We start from the raw sequence: 24,797 nt of genomic DNA, 5'->3' as shown, positions 1-24,797 counted from the left end.
CCTTGTGGACAGTGTTGTAGGGATCTGCTTTCTACTGGATCATATTATTTGCCCATCTTTTCTGGAATTGTTTCTACAGCAGAACAGGGACTTTCCAGTTTCCTGGGCAGAAATGAGTCCTTTGCACATACACACACACTGCTCCTTGATGCTTTTTAAAAACAAAGCAAAGATGTTGCATCTTCAGTCTACAGCCTTTTCCATACAAAGCATATGTTCTACCACAGAGTTACAATTTCCTCTTGGACTGAGTTCCGTCCTTGCCATACTGCAAGTGCAGTTCATATTTGCCTCCCGGGGAAAGCTTCTTATAGGAATCTAAATATTTCTTTCTCAAGCAGCGGGCACTTGCCTTAAGTCTTGTACATAAAGCCCCCCTGGCTTTGAAACTGGAGGAGGATTCAGTTCCCTTCCCTGGAGATAATACCCGTGTCTACGCAATATGTTAAAATTTACATAATGAGTGAATTTTAATCAGACCGTATACCAAGTGCATATTGTGTGAGTTGCAGAAACATGGCAACTTGACTCTAACAGGCATCATATTTTGATGTTTATTCTGGCACAAATGCCTGGAAGGTAAGGCTTTCATGGAGATAGAAGAAAATCTCACACAAACAACGCAGCCTCTCTTGAACTCCACATGACTGATTTTTACAAAAGCAAAAAAGCAAAAAAGCAAACAAACCAAAACCTACTCTCTGCTGAACAATTTCATGCATGCCACTTAGTCTGCAACATCACAACAAGAAGCGGATGCTTTTGAAAGCTGAGTTAGATGAAGAAACTAATTCACAGGTCCATCCATGCATGTTCAGAAATGCGCTGGGCTCTTTAGGCATGGGGAGAAGGTCTTTCCAGTTCATGGGAAGGACCTTATTTATGTCTGTAAAGGAACAAGCTCTCTGCGCATCAAAATCTGTGCTTTCCAAAAGTGGAATCAGTTCAGTTCAATATCCTGAATGAGGAATTGGTGTGCAAATAGGTTTTGTAGATGGATCTAATTTCCCACTGCTCTATGTGTGCAACAGAGCTGTGTCAGTTAGTCAGTTAAGCCCAAAGACAACAGGATTTGTAATGGGAAATGTCACTCAGTAAATCAATTGGAAGTCCATTTTGAAAGGTGTGGGAGGCATTGTAAAAATCACAGTGGCAGGAGAAGGATGTGCCCGCTTATGAGAAAATTGCTCTGAAGCAATGAATAAGAGTAATGGAATATCTGCAAAAATAATGGGGAACTTCTAAAAACATTTGTAGTTCTACATGTTGAGATTACCCAGTCAATGTAGGAGAAACCTATGCAGGAAATTTTTTGTACTAGTCAGACCATTGGTTAATCTTGCTCAGTATTGCTATGCTGATTGGCAGGTACTGTGCAGAACTTGACCCTTCCCTTCCATTCTTTCAGTCTCTGAAGGTGGCAATGCCCGGGCAGATATCTTGGGACTCAGATGCTGCTCATGTTCAGGCCTAGCTGATACTTGAACAGGACTCCTCCTGGGATGGTAGGCTAGCCTGGGAAGTGGGAAAAGCCTATCTGCACAAGGCAAGAGGAAATCCCCTTTGTTTCGTTCCCAGGAAATGACAAGTTGGACTTGACTTGAAGGAGATTTTTATCTATTTCACTATTCCTATAAAAAGCAGTGTAGCAAACTGCTTGTGTACCCTCCAACACAAGCCGGGGTTGCTAATTATGCCATTTGTGGCTCAAATCCAAATAGCTTCTATTTGACTTCTCTCTTCATAAAAACCACTGCTGTTTTTCAGCTAGATTTAATCTGGATATCTTGGCACACAACCTCATGTTAGATATGTCTAATATTAACATTGAATTGTTTGATCAATTGCCCCATCCTTCTTTTTACTTTAGTGTTTATTGTTTGTTTAAGTTGTGTACTGTTTTGTATTTTATAATACAAAAAGAGGCTTTGAGAGTTTCATCTGAGATGGAAAACAGCTTTGCTTGAGTGCCAGAGAATTCCTGGAAGCCTGGCACTCAGATGAAGCAGCCATCAACAGACACATAGAGGTAAACAACATTTACATACCATTCAAAAGAGACAATAGAAAAGCCAAAAGACCAGTACACTCCCTTGCCAGCAATCAACACCCAGATAGGCAAAAATCAACACTAGGATTAACACGGGATGAACCATCAAACAGCACAATACACCCTAATCAAGGAACTATTAACTCAGGCAATCCACCAAGCAGCGAACAACAGCCCAGTCAAAGAACTCCCAAAGAGAGAACAACACCCCTACCAACACAAGCAGGGCAAGCCACGGTCTATAGACTGAGAGCAAGGCCCACTCCCTCCTCACACTGAAGATGTTGCCCAGTCTGGCAATGAAACATCTGCAAGAAAACAACAAGGCTCAGAGAGCCCCAAGGACTCCACAAAACAACTGTGGCATGTCAATAAATAAACCTTCCAGTCAGATAACAAGCCAGTATGTTTCAGCCTGGTCCTGTTGGATTGTTCAGAAGGATCCTATGGCCAATGGCTCTGTGAACTCTCAAGGCTCCAAGGCCATGCAGTTTCTGCCTATCTCCAAGGAAGTTCCTTAGTTAAATCTAGTTTGGATTAATACTATGCCAAGTTTTCTGTTTCAACTTTCTGAATACTTTCTTTCCACGTGGAAGAGATTTTCATTTTAATACCTCATGCTCAAGCTGCTTTAGAATTTCTTTGTGATAATATATTAAAATATAGTTTATTATTGTGAAAGAGTATTTTTTTTAGTTACATATCTCTCAAATAGTCCTCAGCTTCCCTGACTCTACCAGAAGGTCCATGTCGTCTACTCTTGGATTTTAATTTGAAATGAAATGAAATGATCTTTATTGGGTTTTAATTGACACTTGGACAACTGGGGAAGCTGCAGACTGTGGAAGCAGTTATGGTACACTGAAATAGAATACGACACTTCTAAGTAATAAGGCAAGTTATATTTCACCCATCCCATAGTTATACAATTGTAAGCGATTCTTCAAATATTTTAGGCAGTCTGGATCTTTTAAGAGGCAATTCTTTCCCAACTGAATATGGCAGCGAATGAATTAACTCTAGTGCAGGCTCCAAATAAAATTGAAAACTATCTTTAAGACAAAAAAGCCCAAACGCACTCATTCTAAAAACCATTTCAGCCTGAATCTACCGACCAAGAGGAACAAATGTGACAGCTTCAGAGAAGAGCTGGAAATTGCTTCTCTTGCAAAGCTGTAGTGTGTGTTTTTAGATAGTCTATTCAGGAATGCAAAAGGTCAATCCAAAACACACCTACCCAGATTATAGTGTCCTGTTAAATCCTTGGACAATAGGATTTGTGAGGCTTTAAGTTTAAATTGAAGCTTAATCTGTACTTGTGAATGAGCAACTCATTTTTCTCATAGATTTATCATGCCCATCAGACTAATAAATACATGATTAAAAATTCATTTTCTATTTTCTATTAGCCTTTGCAAAGCAGTGGGTATTTCTGACTTAGCGCTCAAGACAGAGATGCTCCAATAAAGTATCTGGGTATTGCAAGCTTTCTTCCTAGCATTCTGAATTAAAGAGGACAATAAAACAATAACTTGAACTTTGACGATCTAGAAAGTCAGAAAGGAAGAATAGCATTCAGGAATGGTCAAATAGGAATCTTAAGGCAGGATTATGCTTGGAGTCCACAGCATCTATGCTTCCAGTCCAAATTGTTCCTGACAAAACCGACTAAATTAGGACCATTGGCACTTCGGGGATCAGTCAAAATGGAATGCCGTTTGAATAGATGCATTTTTGTTAAGAAAAATGAGGGTTGCTTTACATGGACAAATGTATCTTTCTCTACCCTTCCTGTGAAGATTAATACCCTGTCCCAACTGCTGCTGCTGCTGCTAGAAAAAAGTCCTTGAACTTTCTGTTAATTTCTGGGCATCACACTTTTTTAAAATAAGAATTTTATTAAGTTTCAAGCAAAAGCTACAGAAAAACAAAAAAAAAAAACTACAGAGAAAAAAAAAACTAAAGAAGTGTGAAAACATAAGAGACATTTTTTTCAAAGTTACAAAAAGAGGTGACTTCTGACTTTTAACAGCAAGGATATACAAAAATTTCCATCATCTATCCCTTACTCTATATTAAACCAAAATCACATTATTTCTATAAATCATTCCATTGGCACATTGTAAAAATCACTAAGTACAGTTACTCCCTCCCCTTCTATTAAAACAAAAAAAAAAGGAAGAAAAAAATATAAACCTTCTAATCAACCCCCCACAGATAACATTTATTTCATTATTTCCTTCCTACTACTATTCTATACATTTCTGTCTACTATAATAAAGATCAAACAAAAAACATATAAATTGTCTGCCATTGTTCTTGATAATACAACAGTTTTAATAATTGTAATCATATTAAACCCAAAACCATCCAAACAGACATTTATTATTTTTTAATTATACCTTAATAATCTTAATCCAACTCGTTAAAGATAAGTGAAATCAGCCAAACCCTAAATGCAATCCAGATAAATATTCTTTAACCCTTATCCCACTTCAAAATAAACCAGAGCATTTACATATCCCCATAATGCCCACACAGCTTTTTTCTTAAAAAAAAATTGAGCAGCCCAACTGCCCTCCTCAAAAACTCTGACTTCTCTTCAGGAGACCTCCCATACATAACAACCCCTTCTTTTCCATGGTGTTCCACCAGAAGATCAATTTCACTTGTTGTCATGTTCATGGATTCAATGCAGTTTATACATAGTAATGTTTCACATGCCATGGTGCTGACACACGTTTCTGTTTGGGAGGGAGCTGCTGTGAGACCTTGTACCAAGCTCTGTATGTAGAATCAGGAGAATGGAATGTGTTTGGGTTATTTTCTCTGTTCAAGGCCTTTTCCCGCAGACCATCAGGAACCATTAGGAGCACCTGTGTGTGTGGACTTGAGAAGATTCTAAGGGGGGAGGGATTTCGTTTGCACCGAGGGTTTTTAGTTTGAATTTGGTGCACTTTCATCATTCTCAGCTTTCTCTGTGATCCTGCATACTATTCTTTAATAAATCAGATATCTTTGAATTCCTACTCATGAGTCTGATGGTGTTTTAGAATAGGCAACCATTACACTTGTGGCTTGCAACTCGCTCTCTCCCTTAAATTTCTCCAACTTGACTATCTGATCTCCATCCAGCATTTCAATAGAAATCCTGATCTCACTCTTAGAAAAAAAAAATCTCTCACAGTTCCATCCACAACATCCCCAATCAGGTGACACATTTTAGACCTCATATTTTCCACAATGTGCTGAATGTCTTGCATAAAAACTTGGTTCAAGTCAGAAAGAATCTGTTTAAAATCTTGGTGGAAGTCAGAGAAAGTCTGTTTAAAATCCTCCATGTCTTACGTGGTAGATTATGGCACCCCCTAGGAGCTTAACTAGCAAAAGTCGAAGATATGAAAGAATTTCCGAATGTATTTGCACAAGTGAAAGTGAGATATGCAGACAGTTCCCCAGGGAAAGTAGAAGCAGAAAGCTGAAAGTTCAAATCAGCCAATTCAACGTGTAGGAAAATACCAATAGCTTCAAATTTAGTACAAAAATAATAGCAGGAAGAAAATTACTTACTCTCAATCTTCCTTAATATATGGAGGGAAAACAAAGTCCAAAACTTAGAAAGAATTTTTTAAAAATAATCCCCAAAATAACGATAAGCGCCAAGAGAACCTGCTTCTCCTTGCTGTAGAAAGCCTCTCTTAGGGTACATGTACTTAAAAGAAATATAAATGGGGTGATTTAGAAATGGAGTGGCTGGTCTTAGTGTCCCTTTAAGGCTACAGCATGGCTTGGAAAATGATGATGTCCCAGCCTCCCAGCTGCTCTTACCAATCAGATGCGAAACGCTGTTTGTGATCTTCTGGCTACAAGCAGACGTCCTGAGGGCAGATCGGGTGATTCCAGGTGTTTTCCCTTTTCTGGAAAACACTCCTGGGCTTCAGAAAAACCTGCCTGAGCCCCCCAAAAATGCCACTTTGTCAGCTTTGCCCACTGAGCCCAGGGGCACAGCTGTTCAGTCCTCCATGTCCTAACTGGAAGTCTCAATTTCTGGGCATCACACTTGAAGAATAATTCAAGGAAAGTGGAACAGGTTCAGAGAATGACAGCATGACCAGGGGACCAGAAGCTAAATTCTCTATGAAGAAAGATAGGAGCTGAGTCTGTTTAGCCTTGAAGCTTTGAGAAAGCTGTGACTGAGAAGGAGTATGATAGCACTCAATACTTGAAAGCTTATAATGCGGAAGGATGAGTCCTTTTCTCTGTGGTTCTAGATTGCAACCTAGAGCAAAACAAATTTAAGTTAAGGAAGGCAACACTGAATTGATTTTTTAAAAATAACATCATAGCCACCAGAGCAACTCAATAGAGGAACCAATGACTTGAGTGTTAATGGGCTTCTCTTTGCTGAATTTATTCAAGCCAAGGCAACCATCTATTGGGGATGATTTACTCTGGATTCCTGTATTAAGCAGGAAGATGAAATCCATGGTTTCAAAGGCTCCTTCCAACATGATGATTCTATGAAATGTAATTCACGATAGTATCCTTCCGTGGCCTTATTCCAGCCTATATTTTAAGGAACAATAACTTGCACAAAGTATATTGATTGCAACTTGTGACTTTCAATGTAAACATCACAAATGCAACATTTTAAGCATATTTTTGTAATGCATACTTTAAAAACACTTATGTAATTTTTGAAATATACTTTTTTTTAAAAAAAATACAACACACAAAACCCCTTCTTTATAGGCAACTCTCCCATGTTTGGGACAGATGAATTATAAATAAATGTAGCTTTCTGGGCAATTCTTGATAGGAGAAAGATGAACATTGTAAATCTCCAGCAGTTGCCACCATCTAGGCTGTGAGAGGCTGCATTTTGCTAGATTCTGCTTTATCCAGGCCTGAAATCTACCTTGCAGTTTTTCAAATCTTCTTCACCTGGAAAGAAGCCTCTGTTTTCCCACCATGTTCACAGGTTGCTTCTAATGGTCTGTGGGAATGACCTTGGGAGCCAGGAGGAAGAGCCACAGACTGGATAACTGTCATACAAAAGGTATCTTAGTCCACTGAAGCAAAAGGGGTGTGGGAAGCATCTCAGAAGGGACCCTCCCTAGTTTTCCAGAGAGTAAAAGGAAAGGAGGGGAGATGTACTTTCAGACTTGCAAAATTGATGTTAGCCCTTGAATGGTAGTCCAGACAAGAAGCACAACTATGAATACTAGCTCTATCTTTATGGTAAAGTTACATCAACAGAATCCCATCGATCTTCCCTTCTTTTCTTTTACTCTCCAGAAAACAAGGGAGGATCCCTTCTGAAATGCTTCCCATGCCTCCGCTCCTTCTGTGGGCTGAGATACCTTTGCATGCCAGATATCCAGTCTGCAGCTCTTCCTCCTGTCTCCCAAGGTCATTCCCACATACCATTACATTGCTTGAGCCTTATGATGAATGTGAAAGAAGAAAGGGCAAAAGCTGGGCTGCAGTTAAATTTCAAAAAAACCAAGATTATGGCAATCAGCTTGATTGATAACTGGCAAATAGAGGGAGAAAATGCAGAGGCAGTGACAGACTTCGTATTTCTAGGTGTGAAGATTACTGCAGACACTGACTGCAGTCGGGAAATCAGAAGACATTTAATTCTTGGGAGGAGAGCAGTGACAAATCTCGATAAAATAATTAAAAGCAGAGACACCACACTGACAACAAAGGTCTGCATAGTTAAAACAATGGTATTCCCCATAGTAACGTATGGCTGTGAGAGCTGGACCATAAGGAAGGCTGAGAGAAGGAAGATCGATGCTTTTGAACTGTGGTGCTGGAGGAAAATTCTGAGAGTGCCTTGGACTGCAAGAAGATCCAACCAGTCCATCCTCCAGGAAATAAAGCCAGACTGCTCACTTGAGGGAATGATATTAAAGGGAAAACTGAAGTACTTTGGCCACATAATGAGAAGACAGGACACCCTGGAGAAGATGCTGATGCTAGGGAGAGTGGAGGGCAAAAGGAAGAGGGGCTGGCCAAGGGCAAGGTGGATGGATGGTATTCTAGAGGTGACGGACTCATCCCTGGGGGAGCTGGGGATGTTGATGACCGACAGGAAGCTTTGGCGTGAGCTGGTCCATAAAGTCACGAAGAGTCAGAAGCGACTGAACAAATAAACAACAACAAGGTATTGTATGGTAAACATTCTCAGGGCTCTTAACACCTAGTGTTATAGCTGCAAAATTATGGAATTAATTTTGTATTGTTTATTCTACATTCATCTTCATCAAAGACCAGAATAAACAAAAAAAAAATGAACTGAACTGACATCCATGGAGGATTTAATTTAGATCCTCTATTTTTAGACTCTTTCTTTCCAACATTCTCAGCTTCAGCTGCTGCCAAGTGCTATCAACAGTAAGATCCTTCCTCATCGGACAACGTTTGGTGACAACTTTGTATTCCCAGTGGTGCTTTTAGGCAATGTTCACTTCAGGAAACCCTCCTTGAAAAGAACTCTGCTGACCACAATTCACTGTTCCCTGTCACTTTCTTATCTACGAGAAGAGTGGAGATGATGAATTTTGGTAACTAGAGATAGAAGAGGAAGGAAATAAGGGAAGGAAAAAAACAGCTTATGAGCTGGTTAAGTTTGAGGAAGTAAGAATCACACAGACGTCGATAAGGTGTGTTTGATACTCGTCTTGGGACAAGTACAGAACCTTGGAAATGGAAGAGAAATTTCCAGCCCTCATTTACATGAAGTCCATTAAGGTGGAGTCACTGAATGATTTGAAATGCTTCTTTCCAGATTTCTTGTCACTCGAGCTAAGTTGCTATTTATAAAATCTGCTGTCAGTTGACATGCCTTCTGTCTCTTGATTGTTTAGGCCTACTTCTCCTTTTATTCCTTTCCCAGGCTCCCCACAATCTCTTCCCTCTTGCTTGGAAAAATCTACCACTTGCTTGGAAATCTACCACTGATCCTTCTTCCAAAACCAGAGAAACAAGACACATGGGCTTGAAGATGGCTTTGGGAAATGCGGAAGATCAGAGAAACACCCTAGAGGTTTTTTTTTCCAATTTGTTCTGGGTTTTAATTTATTTTCCCCTGAAAAGTGTGGAAATATCCTGGAATAATCCAATTTCACAAGGTTGACTTTGAGCAGACTGTGCAAATATCAACCCTTTTATCAGTTTGTATCTTCTGGGAAAACCTCACTTTGCTATCAGTTAGGTCAGTCCACACACACACACACAGGCACACAGTGATACACACATTCACACACACACAGGCATACAATGACACACACATATACAGTCATCTTTTCTTTTCACCTCTTCTTTGTCACCTTTTGTAATGAAATAACTGAATCAGGAATGAAAATATCAATACCCAGTAGCTTTCTTCAAGTGGGAAACCTCAATTCTATTTTTATTTGCTTGAGATAAGATTGAACTGCCAGTTGGAGAAATCTGTCAGCTTTGCTTTTTCCCACATTTCTTTTTAAAGCTCAAGTTTGTTCCAACCTGGTTTTGCAGTAATATGCATATTTTGGCACGTTCTTAGGAGAAGACAAAGCAAATGCATTTCTCACCCATCTTTAACACCAGCAAGTCAGCTTCTATAGACAAAAATAGAGTGGGGCATCTCATATTTTTATTTTGGAAGGCAGAGGATATCACGAGTAGGCTGCAGAGCAGTGGTGCAACACCTGTTTTGCAGGCCTAGTATCCTGCAATAGGTTCAGTTCAGAGAGTGTTGAAAAAAGGCTTGCCTAAACCTTTGCAAAGCTTCTCCAAATCTGTGTTGAAAGACTGGTTTATATGGACCAAAACAGCTATCTGTCTTCCCTGAAATTAATGCTATTTAAATGATCAATGCCTTCATGCAGATCTTCATTCAAAGGCAGAGCAACTTTTACATAATTACCAGGATAACAGGGGCAACTTCCTTCCAACATCAAGCCTTTTCTAAATTGTACCGAAACCTTTGTAATAGGCCTGGAAAATGCTATCTTTGTTTGAGGTGGGAGTGGGTGTATAGGCAAAGTGCATTCTGACCATGGCTCGGCACAAACTAGAACCTACCTGTCACACCAACTGTAAAAGGAGCTGAAAAGCTGAAAAGACCCAGAACATTAGGATCTGATTTGTGCTGGCATGCAGTAACAATGCTTAAATCAAAAGAGCACAGAAAATGCAAAATTAGGACAAGCTGTGCATCTGAATCTGGGATGATAAAAAAGAAATGCTGCAGTTCACATGCAAGGATGCTGCAATCCAGCTAGCTGGGGTTAAATGCTACTGAGGAAGCAAAGCATATCTCAATTGCTGTCCAGCCACGTTTTCATGACTTGTTTCCATGCAGCTTTACTCCAGATCACAAAAAAGTAAAGGGCTGGCTTAAACTACTTATGGTTAAAAAGAAAACAATGTTTGCCTTCCTTGATGGTAGTTAAAGCAAATCCTAGTCCTCTAAATTACCTAATTACAGCTTCTAACTAGCAGAAGTCACGCCAGCTTGGTTTTTGGTAGCTTGTAGCTATACATCCACTTGGAAGAAGGCATTAAGAACAAAAGAGGGTAAATGCATTGCCAGACGACATGTCAGGAAGAAAAGTCCTACCCTGCAGAATGAAGGATTAATAGAAGGAGCGCAGGCTATTTTTCACAGTGTCCATTTCTATTTTGAATGATAGAACTCTCCCCACTTCTTTCTAGGGCTCCATTTGGCAGAGAAGGGTTCAGATGACTTTTTTTTTTTAATCTGTTCAATCGTGTCTGATTCTTGGAGACCACCTGGACAAGTCCCTGCAGTTTTCTTGGCAGGTTTTTCAGAAGTGGTTGGCCATTGCTTCCTTCCTAGGGCTGCGAGAGAGTGACTGGCCCAAGGTCACCCAACTGGCTTTGTGCCCAAGGTGGGACTAGAACTCACGATCTCCTGGTTTCTAGTGGTTTCTAACCACTACATCAAAATGGCTCTCAGCTGAATAAATATTGCTCCATACAGGGGAAAAATGGATCAAACTCTGAAAAGCATCAAGGAGAAGGATCATCATCCAACCACCTTCCTGTTTTGCTGTCTTCCCACATACAGGGCCTTTCCTATTTTCTTGTTCTGGAGGAATGCGAAATTGTGTAAGTTTTTGCTTGCTAACTGAAGTACAATATAGCAAAATGTGGCCCACAATGGAGGAATGGATCATAAAAATGTCAGAACTAGCAGACCTGTTTGGTCAGGGAGAAAACAAGAGTTTTTTTAAAAGACTGGAAAAGACTTTTATGGACTTCTTGATGAAAGAAAAAAAAGTGAAATGTTTGCAACAGGTAAGAATGAAATAAGGGGTTGAAGGGATTTCTGGAAGAATTAAGAAGGAGACGATAGGTTGGTTAATATATGTTGAAGAGAAGGCAGCTCTCAAGTAATCCCTATTTTATTTATTTATTTATTTATTTATTTGCAGAATTTAACCCTGCCCCCATCAAAAGAACCTAGAGAGCTTACATTTAGTAGAATAACATGTAAAGTGACAAACTGAAATCATTTAAAACATTGGTTAAAAATGGAATGAATCTTAAAGCTAAATTTGATGTTTTCTTTTCATTGAAGAATGCACAGCCAGGGACAAGGACAGACAGATCATTCACTCACTGCTCAGCCATTAAATGATTGCAAAAAACCCACACTTGGCCTGACACAGATTGAGAGAAGTTGCGAAACAAATAGGAGGATCTCTAGCCATAAGCAGTCAACAGATGAGAGAATCAATGGTTAGTAGCTTATCTCCTAAATGGCAGCTCAGTCTAGCTTGCAAAAAGCATGGAAAGAAGAGATGAAAATTGTTGAAAAGACTTCACCTGAATGAACTCACTCATAGAGGAATGCTGAAAGTTCCTATCACAGATTCCAAGATTCTGTACCTTACTTTTCACTTTCATTCTTGTAATAAAACCCCTGATTGAAGTTTGGGACTCTTGATTCCTTGATCACGCCCCGTAGGGCAGAGCTTGACACAGCCCTTGAGAGGTTCTTTAAAATTCTCTTCTTTCAAAGAAATTTTCAGCTCGTAGAAAAACAGGCAAGAGATTCCCCCCCCCCCCTGTATTTGTTGTCCCAGTCCTGAAGAGTATCCGGAGAAGATATCAGTGCAAGAATCTTGCATTTCCAGTCATTAGGAAATTCCTGCATACTTTCTGTGACCCAAAATGTGATGGGCAAATTGTTGGCCACATTATGCCGCTGAAGCGTTTACAAGGCAAGTAATGATATAGCCTGTCCAAATTCCACCGGAAAAAAGTCAACCTGACTTAATTGTGTAGGTGATGCAATTTCATTTGGAGTGCCATTATCTCACAGCAGGGAGTTTTCCCCCTTTCACTCTTTCCATTGTTCCCCCTTTGTAAACCGATTGGACTCCACTTTTCTAGATGGCTGTAATTTCTTCCTCCTCCTCCAGCTGGAAACCTGAAATGCTTAACGCTTCCCTGCTGTGCTACAAAAGGCAGGAAGAGAAGCCTAAAATTCTTTATGCTGGAAGTGCAGACAATTCCAGCATTTTGCTGGTAGCTCAGGCAGGCCTGGAATCTAAAAGAGATTGCACTGCTGTCAAAGGATGGGCAATTTGCTTTCATTCTTTTTGTTTCTCATTTAATCAGAGAGATTGGCTTGGCTCTGTTTCTCCATGAATTTAGCTTATTTGGGCAAAAATATTCTGCACAAATATATACACACACACACAGATATACATTCACATAGACATATACATACGTACAGTATACACAGACATATACATACAGTATATACACATATATACATACAGTATGTATAGGTGTGTGTATATATATATGTGTCTGTGTGTGTATTCATATTCCTAATATTACATATTTTTTTGCACATTTTGCAAATGGGTTTTCCATCATAAAATGCATTTCTGGCCATTAAGAACTCTATTATATCCATATCTGTGCAAACATTGTCCTTGTGATGCCCAGTTGTGTGTTACTTCTTTTAAGTTGCAAAGAGGACCCCCACCCTCTTCTGAAAAGTATAGATATTGCTGTGTTCAGGCATCAAAATATATTTTTTGAACTCTGAAATCAATATAGTCACCTAGAAGATCTGATGGATCACATTTCCTATCCATTCTTAATTCTGTTTGAAAGCCACCCCTGCTGAAATCAGCAGTAAATGTGAGAAGGATCAGTGTGTAAGAGCCGTACCAATGGCCGTGCATTTATAAATACTAATGTGTTCATTCATTACAGTGGGAGTTTTAATCAGATGTCTTTTGGAGGTCTTTTTCTGAAAGATGCTGAAGAAACAGACTAGCATCAAGTTATTGTTAATCTGTCATATCAAAATACTAAGCCATAACTTCAGGCAATCCTTTTTATAGAGATCGGAAGTTCCAGCCTTCCTTAGATAAATGTAAGAAGTATGTCTGAGTCCTGTATCCCAGTGAGGTCCTGTTTGGTAAAACGGTGTTTATAAACACAGAACAGCCTAAACATTTAGTTTGTCAAGGATTGATAGCATTTTTTTTTAAAAGAATGGGATTTCTACAGGCAATAAAATTAGAACAAATTATTGGAACCTGTTTACTACTAAAGGCAGCTGTTAGAGAGAAGGTTTTTTAAAAAGCCGCATTTCTGCTGGTATGAAAATATACTATCCTCAGGTGCATTGAAATATTAGCACTTGGGAGAAGAGTCTGCTTTCATTTCTTCAGGAAATATGTCCAATCAATCAATCAATCAATCAAATCTCCATAAAGTTTCAGAAGCAAAGGTGTAAAGTCTGTCTAATTAGGGCTATAGCTGCCCATAATGGATGGAAGAAGATAATATTTGGAGATTAGGGTTAGGGATGCGGTGGCGCTGTGGGTTAAACCGCTGAGCTGCTGAGCTTGCTGATCAGAAGGTCAGCAGTTCGAATCCACATGACGGGGTGAGCTCCTGTTGCTAGTCCCAGCTCCTGCCAACCTAGCAGTTCGAAAACATGCAAATGTGAGTAGATTAATAGGTACCGCTTTGCGGGCAGGTAACGGCGTTCTGTTTAGTCCACATGACCACGGAAGTGTCTATGGACAAACACCGGCTCTTCGGCTTTGAAACGGAGATGAGCACCGCCCCCTAGAGTTGGACAAGACTGGACTTAATGTCAAGGGAAACCTTTACCTTTACCTTCTGATGCAGACTGTGTTTGTGGGTGACAGTGAAGTGGAGATGAGTTACCCTGAATACTAGGTTTGGGTATTTGAGTTTCAGATTCTTCCTCAAAAAGCAATCTATCTATCTATCTATCTATCTATCTATCTATCTATCTATCTATCTATCAGGTAACCTTGAACCAGTTGTTACCACCCACTTTAACTATTCAACAGGATTGAAAGAATGAAAGCAGGATATGTTTGCCACTCTGACTGCCTTGGAAAAAGGGTAGAATAAAGACAAGTACTGTCACCATCAGTAACATGTGTGAAAGGGAAACCAAGTACGTTGTTAGAAAAAAGATGGAATGCCCCTAACCCTTTTGTTGCAGATTCAAAAGAAGCCCTAGTTAATGAAGACCAGCTACTATGGAATCTAAGATCAAGCTATATTTATACCAGACCAATGACTGAATTCCAACATTTTTTTCTCCCAGTAATAAGACTTTTGCTGTTGCAGCACATAGCACCTTACATGGTTACAGACTTTGTGTTGTTCATTTCTTGGCTTTTGATGTGAAAGCATCGAAGTGGTTTGATAATGGTCTTGTCTGGCCTCAGGCTCCTCACTTCTAACCTTGCCATCTTCATCCCTCTCAATGTGTTTTTAAACTCTTCTGCCAAGAATACCATGTTTATATGCAGGTCATCCATATTTTTTTCTGATATGAATTACATCACCAAATTCAGAGGTCTATGAAATCTGAAGGATACCTGTAGAAAGGTCAGTTCACCCTGAAATATGGATCAAATGAAGACCCTGAATGAACATCCCCAATTCTATTTTGAAAGTATCTGAAACCATTTCTGGATGTGTGCTCCTCTTTCTTTTGAAAGCTGTCATGCTCAGACCTTCTTAGAGAAGGGTGTTTCCTGTGCATTAAGGACTAGGATCAAAACACATTGTTTTCAACAGAAAAAAACAGTCCAGCTGATATAAGCAATCTGTGAAATATTCAGAAGCTCAAGCTAATATACAATTTTATGGAAATCTAGGATTGGGTGAGTCAGTATTACTTTGACCTGTTTTACTCTTCAAGTTAGTAGGAGAACATTCTGTGACTTGGGCTTTTTGGAGGTAAAAACCCTGTATCAATTTCTGTTCACAGATTTCCCTAATATACAGAATATTAAAATTAATGTAATGTTAATATAATATAATATAATATAAACAGAACTTCTGCATGCAGCTCCCACTGTATGTATTTGTTAACAACAGTTCCTGAGAATTTTTTCTGAGCACAGATTTCTGTGATGTCATTATTTGTTCCATAAATTTTCTCATTTTTTAAAATATTTTATTTTATTTATACATCTCACTATAAAAGTGACTCTGGGCAGCTTACAAATAAAAAAGTCATTAATAAACCATTATAAAAACACAAAAAAATACAAAAGATAAAAGAAGACAAAAGAGGGAAACTAAAAGGTGGAGGGAGCATCCTTAAGCCACCAACCACCCCCAGGGCTGCCTACCACTATCAGAGTAGTTGGCAGAGCCAAGTCTTCACACTCTTCCGGAAGGGCAGAAGAGTGGTGGCCAACCTCACCTCAGGGTGCAAGATGCTCCACAGGGTGGGGGCAACAGCAGAAAAGGCTTTCCTCCTAGACCCCGCCAGTTAGAATTCTTTAGCTGACGGGGTCTGTAACACACCCTTCCTGCTGGACTGGGTGGGATGGGTTGATGCGATTGGGATGAGATGGTTCCTCAGGTAACCTGGGCCCACGCCATGAAAATACAATTTTATTAAAGATTTAAAAAAGAAAATAAAAACTATTGCAAACAAATATAAAGTAAGAAGAAGAAAAGGGAAATAATTCAAAGAGAAAGCTAAATGTGCAAGAAAAGGGGGAAAATGTAAAAGAAAAATAGAAAAGAAAGAAAAAAGGAAAACAAGATACAAAGAGGTGACTTCCGATTTTCTTTATGGCTACAGTATACCTCTCTTCTTTCTGTTGTCTATTCTCTCTAATCGTCAAAACTATAAATCATAAGTGCATTTTCTTTTCTGTTTCACACAAAAAGTCTATAAAGGGTTTCTAGTCAGCAATAAATGTAGATATTATCTTTTCTCTGATCAAAGAAGTCAATTTAGCCATCTCAGCAAGTTCCATCATCTTCACCAACCATTCCTCCATTGTGGATAGTGCTGAATCTTTCCATCTTTGTGCAAACAAAAATCTCGCTTCAGTTATCATGTACAAAAACAAAGTTCCATGACTTTTTTCCAACTGTTTGTCCATGAATCTCAAAAGAAAAGCCTCTGGTTTCAATTGTACATTAATCTTTAAAATCCTCTGAATCAGTGTATGTATTGAATCCAGAATATTCTAGCTTTTTTATACATCCCCTGAACATGAAAAAATGTTCCTTCTTGTTATTCACAATTCCAGCATAAATCTGAAGTGCCTTTATACATTCCAGACAATTTCTCTGGTGACATATACCAACAGTACATCATCTTATAAAAATTCTCTTTAAGGTTATAATAATGTAAATTTCAATCCTTTCAGCCACATATTTTCCCATTGTTCCATCTGTATATTATAACCAATTTTTTTAGTCCAATTTGTTCCATAAATTTTCTCAAATAAGTCCTTTTGAATGTACGTTTCTTCAGTGGATAGTGGATACACACACATGCACATGGAAGTTTTTTTTTTCTGAACATCAAAAACCAATAGGGTTTATTTGGTATGGATTTTAAATTTTTTAAAAAGTATTATTATAATATAATAGAAAAATAGAGCCACCAATGGATATTGTTCTGTGTTAAAGTCATGAAAGTCTATCTTGCCATAAAATTCTTCATCAGATCTGGCAAATCTCTTTCCATAGGTGTCTATGATGGAACTTTGGACATTTCTCTCTGAAATTGCTGAGAAGGAAATGATCACTTTTCCTTCCTTCCTTAGATATTGTAATGTTTGCTTCCAAGGTTTTGCAACAGTGTCATTTGGGAAATAGAGGCTTTATGGTTAATTGACATGGGGCATTTGTTTTGGGGGTTGGGAAAAACATACTCCCCCATAAAATAAGGGTGAACACTACATTTTCTAACAATGCATTTGTAGTCTTCCTTTTTAGCATATTCTAAATGATGGAGGAGACTACAAAGACATCCATGATTAGAATCTTCTCTTTAAGATCTCTTAGGGATGGATTTATTTATAAGCAACAACAACAACAACAACAACAACAAAAGTCAAGTAAAATGTCATCCTTCACACCCATACAACCACCTGAAAACCTATTTTTCCTGCTCTGCCAAATGTAATAAATATAGAGACAGCAGATGGCTATTTATCATAGCTGTCATACTTACAGGCAAATGGGGACAAAACACCATCAGCTCGTGACAGATCTGAAGTTTGAAATCTCTCAAACTCCCATTTTGCAGGACATATCCAATAAGATCCAATCATCCATTACCATTCTGTCTGAACAGATGTAGGTGTTGTGTTTATCGAAGCAGCAAGTTACAGTGAACTTTCTGCTCCCCGCCCCAAAAGAACACACAAAGCTATCTAGTTAACACAACTTAATTTTTAAGTAGAAGAGAATGTTCTTCATGTTCTTTCAACCTTGGAAACACCCTTCAGGCTTCTATGCTATTGAAACCAGATTCCCTTTGCTGCCTCCCTCTTTGTAAATCCACACAAAGTTTAGCTTAATTTGCTAGATAATAGATTAGTTGATCAGTGGTTATAGCACAGGGTGTATGAAAGTTCAAATTTCACTGAACACATGTGACAATATAGGATGGATGTGTATTAGAAGAAGTATTTTTGAAGATGGGGGGGGGCTGTACTTTTTGAAATGGCTTCTTCTTCTGATTCTCTCTCTCTCTCTCTCTTTCACCTCCAACAATCCCTGCATGAGATAATAACTTTATAATATCACTAGAAGAAGTGGAAGATCTTTTTTTTCCTCAAGGTTTTCAGGGCATTGGGGAATACATATTTTTTTTCACTGCAACCTGGATGGATGCATTAGAACTGGGAATAACTAACAATCTAGAGTTTGTTGCAAAGGTCTTGATCTGTGGCAAGAAGTTATAAACCGGTGGCTGCTGTTTAAAGAATCAGAGGAAATGAGATCTTCAGAGTTGCTAGGATAAACAAATAGAAATTGCTGGAGAAGGTAGACCAGGAAGAGGGTTAGGTTAGAACCCAAAAGTGAGATACAAGCTGATAGGAGTTTGCCTGGTGTAAGCAACAGAGTTAAAAATTGTTTGCAAGGATGTGTCAATAAAAGCTGGAAGGAAATTGGAACCTCTGGAGATGGTAGGACTTAAACAAAGAAATAAGTTGTGTTTGGTCGACATAGTGGAGTCAGGATGAGTGATCTCAGAACAGGAAGCATTTTTTATGCAAAGGAATAAACAGGCAGAATCAAAACTTAGAAGAATTAAGAAGGTACAAAAATGAGTGAGCTGGAAGCCCACACAAGAGACACACGGGGAGAGAAGAGTGAGGCAGAAGTCTAGCCTGACAAATGGCATTGTCAGGGTGAGAGAACCCCAGAGTGTTAAGGAGATAAGGAACAAAGCTAAATAGCCTTTTCCTTTTCTGAAAAAGGAGGAAAGATAACTTGAGAGTGAGCAAAAAGTAGATGGAAGAAAGCATAAGTCTTCTTCTCTGACAGCAACCTGGTCTTCTCTGCAAGACATGAGGATCAGGGGCACCCTGGGCTGGAAAGGAAGGAGTCTCAGTTGGCAATGTTTTGGCCCATGGAAGAGAAAAAGATTTTGAGAGGGAGAAAGTAATGGAGAGGAGAGATACTTTCAGACTTGCAAGATTGATGTCAGCCCTTCGAGGGACTCGGGACAAGAAGCTCCAACTATGAGTACCAACACTGCCTTTATTGTAAGGTTACAGTAACAGAATCATGCAAGTCTGAAAGTACCTTTCCCCCCCCCCCCTTACTTTCACTCTCCTGAAAACTAGGGAGGGTCCCTTCTGAGATGCTTTCTCCACTCCCACCCCTCCTTTGGACTTCATTTATCAGACCACTGTCTAGGCTGCAGTTCTTCCTCCTGTCTCCCAAGGTCATTCCCACGTACCATTTCATGGGTGGAGACATGGCACCAGTAAATTGCAATGAAGCTGGAGAGGGACCAGATAGGGATACTGAGGGAAATCAGGTTCTGGAACCCAGAACAGCTTCTGCTTTTACCCAGTGGTGACATTACTTTTATACTTATAGGTATGTTAAGTCTCACACAGGCCTTGGGGCATCTATACACTTTACCATCAAGAAGAACACTGGCAAGAAAGTGCACCACTGTTTTTGGCAGTCTGTAGCCACATTTAAGTGGTATAGCCTTGGGGACTTTGGGAACCACAAAAAGAAGAGGGGGTGCTCTTTGCAGTCTATGTTGTGGCAACCTCTGTGAAGATGGATCTACATAACTAATTTTGGTCCTTGCAATTTAAAACAAAAACCAAACAAACCAAACAAACAAACAAAAAACAGAACCCAGATACTGATGAGTTTTGGTCTTGCTTCCACTTGACGTCATGGCAGGCAAAAGGTGAGTACAAATATCCTGAGTCTAATGGACAATCATCTCTTCTGTAATCCTTAAGACTCCCTGATTTCCCATGATTCCATTAATCCCGAGAAAAGAACGTGTTCTCCTTCCCTCCCTCTCTTTCAAGGATCTAATGTTCATAGTTGCATCAAAGCCCCACTGAATAACAAAACAACAACAACAACAACAACAATGGTAATACCAATGTGTGGTGGGGGAGAGAGCAACAATTTCATTAGCCATTACATTTAGTTAAAAGCTCAGCTCAGTTTTTTCCTGGGTGTAATGAAGTAGCTGATTGATTTCAGCAGTGTCAGTCTAAATTAATCCTGGTGTAAGTGCGAAGTAGTAAATGAAATGTTTAAATAAAAAGCCTCTTTGAGGCCATGAAAACATCTCAGCTGCCTTGAAATTCACCCTTCAAATATTTCAAGTCCCTGATCAGTTGGCAGTCAATGCAAGAAACAAATTATCTGGAGACTTTTCTTGCCCTTTTACAAGATCTGAGTTGAAGTAAATGGAAAATACCTTGGCCAGCATTCTGGTGGGGATAGATTAGTTCACACAGAAGCCAATATTTCATTAATGTAACAATATTTGCATATCAGGTGAAACCACTTTTTTCTGCACATCTATACACAGGACCAAGCTGATGTTCTCTGGAGAGCCAAGATGGCTTAGGCACTTGTGCAAAATAATGTCTTCTAAACCTGCCTGAAAATGCAAGCTCAGTTTACAGAGTCATAAGTTTGGTTCATATATCATATTATTGTTGAATAAAGTATAAGCTGGTTTCACACATAATGTTAAATCAAATCCAAAGAAAGTATATTATGACCCTGTACCATGTATGGACCCAGTAATGGAACTGGGAAGGTTCTAGGAACATTAAGGCAGCAAAGAAAATTGATGGCTGGCAAGACCCCAGTTCTTAGCTGTTGAGTCTCTGCTTGACAACTTTCAGTGAGGAAAGCTTAGCAACACCCCTTGAAGTGTTGGATTCGTTGTCCAAGTGTTGTTCCAATCAAGACATTTCTTCTAATATTGAACCTCAAGATTTGACGTAAGCTAAATAGATCAAGTCCTTTCCTGTAGAGCTACTCTAATTCTAGTGTAAAGTCAACACTGGGAAGCAATGGGTTGATTGGGACATCATTTGAATATGACAAATGATACCAATCCCAGACAAAGAGGCTCATATAGAAGCAGCACAAGTTGAAAATAAGAATTCTTCTGCAGCTCTGGAAGTCCTAGGTCTGACTGATACCTGAAGCAGATCTGATGTTTAACAGGATAATTCTGTTTTGCAATGATATGTGGGAAAGACCTTGGGAGATGCTGCCTAAGGAATGGTCAGATAAGAGAGGGCATAGCCCACAGCTGCATAATGGATAGAGAAAGAGGCTCAGAAGGCTCCCTAGTTTCTCAGGCTGGAAAGGAGATGGGGGGGGGGAGAATTGTACTTTCAGACTTGCAAGATTCTGTTAGTGTAGCTCTACGATAAAGTAGAATTAGCTTATCTGGTCATGTTTCCTGTCTGGTCTACCTGGTAAGGCTGACATCAATCTTTCAAGTCTCAAAATACAATGCTCCCACCATGTTTCATTCAGATCCCTCTTGCATATGATAATGATAGAAACCTCTCTTAGAAATCTGCAGGCCAAGAATATAAGGAATAATGTTTGCTTCAAGCCCTTCCCTTGATTTCTAAAAGGCAAGCAATGCAAGATATAATATTCAAAGAAAACTAAGCCAACCCTTGTACCTTCCCATTTTTGGCACCCTGCAATGTAAGCCTTAGATTGTTCTTGGAGCTGAAACTAGTGCAAATGAATTTTCTACCACCCACAGATTGCTAATCCTGATTTGACATCACTCTCTTCCTCTCTCATAGAAATGAGAGATAGAGAGTGTGTGTGTATCTTCTCCTGATTATTAAATGCTGTCTGTCTCTCTGTATAGATAGATCCATGTACATCAGGTAAGTAAGTACAAATCTTGATTTGTAATCCTCTATATATTTATTCATATATGCTTTTTGCTCCCAAAGAGCCTTGAAGGAGTTGATTACCTGGCTGATAAAGATTCTGCAGATGTTTATGTAAAGAGTCAGCTTTAAGCTGTTAAAAACAGAAAGTCTTCACCATAATGTACATGGAAATATATTGTTTCTAAATGGGAAGTAGCTCAGTTGCTACAATTCCATGTTAAAGAAAACTGTAGAATTGTGCTAGAATTCCATGCTAAAGAGAACAGAAGAACTTTTGATTGAGTTTGTAGAGTCCAAAAGAGTCCAAGTGGATATTATTCTATGTTCCCATATATCTGTCGAGAAAGGGAAGGAGAAAGATTTTCTGATTTAAAAAATGACACAATACATTTCTCTTTGGTATCAAAGGGTTTACACTGAGCTTTCATTAGAAGATGAGGTCTGTGTATGTCCACTTCCCCATCAGTGTGGTTATGCAGGAGAATAGATTACTTGCGGAGATCCATAACATCCTTGGGGGTAAGTACATCTAACGAGTGTGCTTTGTCACTTGTTGCAGTTCTCAGTCCCAGAAGGATGAATTGATCCTTGAAGGAAATGATGCTGAATTGGTATCTAACTGCTGCTTTAATCCAGCAGGACACAATAGTGAAGAATAAAGATATTAGAAAATTCTTGGATGGTATCTCTGTCTCTGAGAAGAGACCAGTACAACAGATGAATAAAACTCTTTAGTAGTTTTTGGTCCTGAAATGGCAAATAAAGGACACGAAGACATGACACATTATTCTCAAATAATGAGATGATAATAATAATAATAATAATAATAATTTTGAGAAAATAATAATATCCATCTACAACACAACATGCCAGATGTAACAATAACTAAAAAGAAAATGGTAAGTTTTGTAGATATGGTAATACCTAGGGACAGCAGGATCAAGGAAAAAGTATTGGAGAAAATAACAAAAGAGATCTAATGATAGAAATGGGCAGATTATGGAAAAAGACTTGCAGAGTCACCCATGCAGTTTTTGGTGCATTAGATGGAATAAAAAACAGGTGAAAGAATTTTTTTACAAGAACTGCTTTATCAACGGTGGATTTTAAAAAGCCATCCTGCAGGGGATGTATAATATCTGAAGATGTTACTTAGATAATTCCTAGGTTCTTGGCTGGAACTCACATTTCCAGGAACACCAGTTAAGATGTGATTGTTTTGTTTGCTTCTTGTGTTGTCTTTTTATTTGAATCATCATCATCATCATCATCATCGGATCAAATAACAGGTTAAAAATACCCCATTCATGGGGAAAAGGCTAAAATATAAAAATAAGTGCCACAGTTTCCTTGAAACATGTCACAAAAGAATCAAACCTCTTAGGGGGTGGTAATTTCACAGGGTTGAAGCCATCACTAAAATAGCCCTTGTAGATTTCATGTGTGCCTCTTTACATCATGGAACTTATAGACCTTTATCTGAAGCATGTAGATTCCAGGCCATATTCCTCCCACTAGATTTACATGTAATACAAGGCACCTGGAACTGGAAATCTATTATAGCCCATGCAGCTTGGCCAGAATTACTGTCATGTGCTGCTGATGGATGTGACACATGCAACAGAAGCCTGGCTGCTGCATTTTGGAGTTGAAGTAACTTCTGGATCTCCATCAAGGACACCCTTGAATAACCTAAAAAGAAGATAATTGGTGCACTGACAATGGTTGCCAGATCAGATCTCCCCAAGATGGGACATAGCTGGTAAATCATACATAGTTGGAAAGAGACACTGTTACCATCATAGAATCATGGACTCATAGAGTTCATAGGGACCTAAGAGGTTATCATGTCCAACACACTGCAGGATTCACTACACCATCCCTGAGAGATGACTATCCAGCCTCCATTGGAAAACCTTCAATGAAGGGGAAGAAACCACAGGAACCTATTCTATTGATTGACAGCTCTTACTGTCAAGAGTTCTTCCTCATGTCTAATCTGTATCTACATCCTTGAAGTTTCATCCCATTTGCTCTAGTCTTGCCCTCTTGGGCAAGTGAGAATAAGCCCTCTACAGTGTGACAGCCCTTCAGATATTTGAAGAAAGCTGTCCATGTCCCCTCTCAGCCTTCTCTTCTGCAAGCTAAACCACTTAGGACCAGTGCAGGGTCAAACAGCACCCCAAATTGCACACCTTGACCCTTCTTCCCTACCACCAATCCCTCTGAACTTTGTGGATTCAATTGCAGTCTCACTGGGCCTGCAATCCAGTCCAAGCCGATCTAGTTGCTCATCAGACTTGATGCTGATGGATAGGAATCCTAGCCACCCACTTCCAGATAAGTGAATCCCTTCATGTAGGCAGAAATCTGAGAATGATAAAAATTCTACCCATTAGAGTTCTTATGAAAACACTGTCATAAAAGGATACTTATTCCCTTTGATGTGTAGTCTTTTAGATCTAGCCTTTTATCCCAAAAGTTATTTTCAAAGTTTTGGTCAGTTCACTATCTGGTAGTTATCGTATAAAGACAATTTTTTTTTAAAGTACATGGGAAAAAAAAGAGTGATCACACTCACATGCTCTTGAATGGAGCTTCTTTGGTTCTGAATTATTCATACGAGCATAAAAGTAAAAGATGTCAGCAGATAAAGGGAAATAGATTCCTTGATGGAGAGAAGGAGACAGTAGTAAAATCTTCTCTTGGTGTCAATTCTGTAACTCTTACGAATTCTTTGAGCAATGAGATTAAAATTGGCCTGTCCCAATAACATAGGCTGTATTGATTGTATATACCATTAATAATAAAAGGTAGTTATAATGCCCAAAATATCTGAATTAATCTCAGCTTTCTGCATGATGGACAGAGATGGAACTCCAGCCTACCAGTCAGCTTCTATCAACTTCCCTAATTAAATTGTTTAAAACCCCCAGAGTTAATAGCAATTCTAGTTATGAGCTTTGATGTTCACTGAGACTTCTGTTAGTTTTGTTAGCTTAAATGCCATCAAAATAGCT

This window comes from Candoia aspera, chromosome 12 (assembly GCF_035149785.1).
Source record: "Candoia aspera isolate rCanAsp1 chromosome 12, rCanAsp1.hap2, whole genome shotgun sequence".
NCBI classification, from domain to species: Eukaryota; Metazoa; Chordata; class Lepidosauria; order Squamata; family Boidae; genus Candoia; species Candoia aspera.
This window is presented reverse-complemented; position numbering follows the sequence as displayed.